The sequence below is a fragment of the Daucus carota genome, chromosome 8 (assembly GCF_001625215.2).
Source record: "Daucus carota subsp. sativus chromosome 8, DH1 v3.0, whole genome shotgun sequence".
NCBI lineage: Eukaryota > Viridiplantae > Streptophyta > Magnoliopsida > Apiales > Apiaceae > Daucus > Daucus carota.
In genome coordinates, this window is record NC_030388.2 from 5,620,587 (window position 1) to 5,626,113 (window position 5,527).

The 5,527-nt window shown below is 34.3% G+C and overlaps 2 long non-coding RNA genes across 2 annotated transcripts; both read right to left on the reverse strand.

Moving 5' to 3' along the window:
* Window positions 1-763: 763 nt before the first annotated feature.
* LOC135148386 (uncharacterized) lies at window positions 764-2,591 on the reverse strand. Its single transcript, XR_010286555.1, has 3 exons — window positions 2,411-2,591; window positions 1,249-1,567; window positions 764-1,105 (listed from the first exon to the last, which is right to left on the reverse strand). It is a non-coding gene; the product is annotated as an uncharacterized LOC135148386 (long non-coding RNA).
* A 2-nt stretch (window positions 2,592-2,593) lies between these two features.
* Window positions 2,594-4,656, reverse strand: LOC135148385 (uncharacterized). The gene is made up of 3 exons (XR_010286554.1): window positions 4,488-4,656; window positions 4,260-4,319; window positions 2,594-2,658 (listed from the first exon to the last, which is right to left on the reverse strand). It is a non-coding gene; the product is annotated as an uncharacterized LOC135148385 (long non-coding RNA).
* Window positions 4,657-5,527: the final 871 nt, after the last annotated feature.

The following is a 5,527-nucleotide window of genomic DNA, read 5'->3' on the forward strand; positions in this document are numbered from 1 at the left end:
ATCCATTCATTCATATAAAATCAAGGACGGAAGAAATATGAAACCATGCATGAGTAAACAAATATAAAATTACTTGATCTAATGAATATCAAACATATTCTAACATGCTTGCTTGCTGCGGTTCATATTTCGTAATACAGCTACTCTTGAAATCTTAAACAGGTTCCTAAAAATTATACTCCCTCCGTCCCCTCTAATTCTTATCATTTAGAGTGGAGTGCTCGGCACGCATTTTAAGGCTCATCTAAAATATAGTTCCATAATTTATTTTTAAATTTTTTTTTTCTGAATAAAAATTTAATGTTTAAATTTTTATTCAGGGAAAAAAATTATAAAAATAAGTTATGGAACTATATTTTATATGAGTATTGAAATGCGTGCCGAGCACCCCATTTCAAATGATAAGAATTGGAGGGGACGGAGGAAGTATAGTTTAATAATTTACTCCTCTAATTTCAAGAGTACCCTCCATTATAAATGATATGTCAGCACCACTTTGTCTATAAGCAAATAGTCAAAAACACACACATTGGCCATGTTTGTTTACCAGAAGCAGATTCTGCTTCTGGCTTCTACTTTTCCTGACCCGTTTGTGTAAAGAAGTAGAAGCACTTTTAATAAGCTGAGAATCCTACCTTCTCTCTCACAGCTTCTGCTTTTTTTCCAAACACTTAATTCACTTATTTACTTCTCACTTCGGCTCCACTTCTCTGGTTTAAGCAAGAAGTCGCTTCTTTTAAGTTTGCCCAAACGGCCCCATTATATCCATCCAAAATCGAAGCCAATTTTAATAAATTCTAGATAAAGAATCAAGAACCAATTCTACCGGTGCTATACTATCAAGAAAGTTGTATCTTTTCATTTTCTGAAATGTCAGAGTACAAAGAGAATTTTGCTCCACCATGTACAGCAGTTGCCCCGCGTGTGGCATTGCTAGCTTGCGCTGCATTCAAGTAGTTTTCTCACATGACTTTTAATTCATATCCATCAGCATTCTGTTGATATCCAGATGTAAAATAGTAGGGCTGATTCCCATCAACACACATATATGAGGCAGCAAGATAACTGTTATAGGTAGGCAGATAATAGAGATGTGAACCATCATCTGATTGTGGACAAAATTCATTAGAATTATATTTTTCTCCACCATCATCGAATTAGCAAATTTGCAAACTGAATGTGTGAGGATAAATTAAACAACAAAAAAGATAACTCGGATCAGAATAAAAGGACAAATGATGAACATACTTTATAGGAAGAACTGCCAGCATCCAGAGTATAACCTCCATTATATAACTATAATAGCAAAAACACAAACATGAAATATTGTATCTAAACTAAACCCAAAGTTAAGACACTAAAGGTAAATTATCATTTCGCAAGACCTAATTAAATCAACAGTTAAATGTCTATATGGGTAGCCTTGAGGGCAAAAGCTAGTAGGCGGATAGTAAAAACCTTGCTCTGCAGTTGAGTGTTCACCGGTCCCACCTTTCATAGACCCACCGGGTTAGCGTAATGAGATGCTAGAAGATGTATGAGTTGGTATTACATTTTTAAGTGAATCCTGATAATAAATCCACACAAATAACGTTATTAACTTATTACAAATCAATTGGAAAAAGTTACCACTAAAGGCAAGCACCAATTAAGATCATACACTTAAAAGAATTATTATTGCACCAAACCAGACAAAGAACATATAATTAAATTTAGAAAGAAATTAAAACAAATATGATGTTGTCAAGACAGAGAAGAGAGAGCTAATGCGCCACACAAAACAAATTCTATAATGACACACCTTATTCCTCTCAACCAATGGAGCACGGACATCTGATTTCCGACGTCCATCAAGTGAATATACCACTCAAACCTTCTCTAGCCTGCTCTGCTTTAGAATCCACAAAAATCATGACAAATCAATATCATTGAAAGTTTAAAGAAATCTACCTAAGTAGTATAATAAAAATAACATAAAAGATTATGATCAAAATCGCTTTTGTGAAAAAATTAGAGTCATGAGGATTATATTTATATGTGTGTAACAAAATGAATTTTCACCTGGTCGTGCCACATCAAGTTCTCCAACTTCTATGTTTTTTATGTTAATCTATATGTGTTTAACTGCAGAAGTAGATCATGTTAAAGTCATGATCAAAATTGAGATAAGTAAATTTGTTGTCCAGGACGTATGATTCCCACATCTTCCCAGTATCGTTTGAAACAAAGCCATATTTATATAAGAAAAGATAAATGTGTGTGTGAATCGAGGTAAGTAGTGTGAAGATAGTTTTCTCAAATGACAAATATTAACCATATAACAATTAGATGCATAAAACTTAAAAAGAGTGTACAGCCCAAGAATCTAAATCCATTACTTATCGACGCAAGAAATAATGAGGATACTAACCTGTTCGATCATCGGACGACAATCAAGAATTAGAAATCTGGAGAAGAGATGATTAGTATCAGTTTCAAATTGATTTGAAATCTAGATCTTGTTAAACATGACAAATGATTTGAAGTACAGGATAAAATTGATCTTCAAGCAATGGATCAAAGGTTGCAGGCTCCCTTTCTTTTTATCCTTTCTATGGAATGATTGATTTGTAGCAGAAGATGAAGATGCCTGGCAGTCGTCTCCGCCAATATTACGACCTGCCAAGCAAGTCAACACGAAATCATATTAATAGCGCACTAACCCCACAATATATTTGCAGTGGATATGTGGTGAACACTCACAAATATTATCTCTATTGTCAAAAACTCAAAGTATAGGCCTGACAAAAAAAAACTCAAAGTATAAGGCTTTTGATTATCTTACCTATTGTATTTTTTTTATTTTTAATTCTTTGGCTTCTATTATCCTGATTGTTACTTATTTAGAAGGCTTTAAATTGATTCAGGATATTTTTGTTACTTATTTAATGTAGAAAGGTACAGATAATATATGTTTGCATGATGATATTTATTGTGTCTATACGAATTCTATGCATCATCTAAATATCTGCACGAGCTGCACTGAAGCTAAACACCAAATTGTTTAAGTTAGAATTCAGAACTTGGTCATAATGATCTGTAAAAATCACAGTAATCATTGTGTACTTTCTATGGTATCATAAGGTTTTGCAGATATCCTGAAATAAAATAACAAAGCTAGCAAAAGAAAACCTAGGCGCAGAAAAGGAAACCACTTTTCTTTACTTGCTTATTTCTGTTGGTAATGTGCAGAGTTAGTACTTTTGCAATTGCGGTAGGCAGCAACTTTTGCCGCATTGTTTTCAGTGTATAGGGAACCTAGATATGAGAAAACATAATCAAATTGTAAATGATGATGAGGTACGGAAGTTTTACCAAATAATAATTATTATATATAATGTAGTTATCTAAGCTGAATTGTCAGTTCTTTGTCAGTACTACAGCTGCTAAAAATTGAATACACAAGAAGTTTATAGTATTAATTTTTGAAAAAACTCAAAGTATAGGCCTGACAAAAAAAAACTCAAAGTATAGGGATTTTAATTATCTTACCTGTTATATTTTGTTTTATTTTTAATCATGTGCCTTCTATTATCCTGATTGTTACTCATTTAAAAGGCTTTAAATTGATTCAGGCTCATGGACAAACAGTTTCATTAGTAGAGAGCATTATAAGTGATGCAAGTGTCCCAGAAGGTGATGTGAAAAGGATTCGTTTATGAAGTTCTTGATCTTGTGCATAAATTCTTTCGCACAGAACTGTAAAATACTATGAAAAAACTAATTTGTGTGAAATAGTCGGGTATGTGTAATGTGTATGGTTGTTATATGTATGTTGCACTTAAGTATATGAACTTACCGACACTATAAAATTCTGGAAGGCTATAAATGCCCCTAAAGTTTAGCCTCTGGAGAATCTTGAATATTTTGGTTTTCTGACGATTGGAGAAAGTTAAACTTGGTTGTGGAAATTGCTAAAAGCTACATTTGCTTGTTATCCGGACCTTGGAGAGGAAAGAATGCAGAATTTGAAGCTAGTTTAGATATAAAACATTAAAACAGTAAGCAAAGTAGATGTTGTATAGTTAGAGAATTGGCGGCAAACCATTTAGAACCTATGTCTCATTTGAACCTGTGTTACAATCCATCCCAGAACCTACATGTCATTAACATGGATATTTAGAAACATTAAAAATCTGAACAAATGCGAAAAATAAGGCATAAGAGCTGTTCTGAAGAGGTTAGTAATTGTAGAATAAAGCAAATTTCTACTGTTTCACCTTTATTTGATTCGCTTTCCTTGTATTTTCAGTTGTGTGAGGAACTGGCCTTGGCGGAAGCTGCACCCATCAATAATATCAAAAATATACAAACCTTATTTTACATAATTCTCTCTGTAGCACCATACATGTACAATTAACTGCACAAATAAAAATAATTTCTCAAATTTATATATGAAAATAGTATCATAATGAAAGAATGCCAAATTTATTGATTTATTAACATACCTACAATATACAATTCACTACAGTATCCAAGAGTGTTAGAGGAGCATCAGCCTTTGTCCTCCCATACTGGCACATCGATTGTGCTCTCTACGGGTTTTTTAGTTGATCCAAATCTTGAATCTTCAATTCCAGACACTTACAGGCCACCACCTGCACCTATACCATATGATGCAAACGGACGGCCCCATAGTGCATCAGCCAATCAGTTTATTGAAGAAAGTAACAATGGGATCAGTCATGAATCAACACCTAATATCTCAAATAGAATTGGAAGGCATCCTAATATCAGTCATGATCCGGCACCTTATCACACAAACTCCCTCGATTCCTATCATATATAGGATATATACTGCTTCTGGCACATTACAGTGAAGTAATAATTCAAGTCAAAAAAATTAATGTCATCAACTGAACCTAATGTTTGGAGAGAAGGAGATAATGAAAGCCGAAATGGAGCAACTTACTTCAGTTTCCCAACTGTAAGGAAGTAGAGATTCGATTTCTTTATCTTGCTTGCTGCTGCAGAATTTCTATATACATCTTTAACTTTCGAGAATCTTTTAAGCACAATTTTAGTGCTGCCTCTGGGGAATTCTTTCTCACGTCATTGTAACTTGTTGTTCCTCCGTTTGTAAGGAAGAAAACCTGGTGGACAAATCTTTTAGCAGAGAAATGTGTTTAGATTGTACCAAATTGGGATTGAAAATTTGAAAATATATAGGATAAGTGCTCTACTGCTCTGCATTTTTTTTGAGTAGCAAAGCTGCTTCTGGGTGAAAACTCGAAAAGATTATAGATCTATTATTGACATTTTCACACACCATCTACAAATCGAGATTACAGGTCTATCATTGACATTTTCAAACACCACCTACCTAGGAAGCACGGACACGGCAAAAAAGCTGCCGTATGCGTGCCGGATACGGCTGACACGGGGACACGGCACCGACACGGCTGAGTACGTATCTGATACGCCATGTGGCGTGTCGGAACACAAATGCAGCCGACATGCAACCAAAACCTCTGCCCAACTTTAAAAA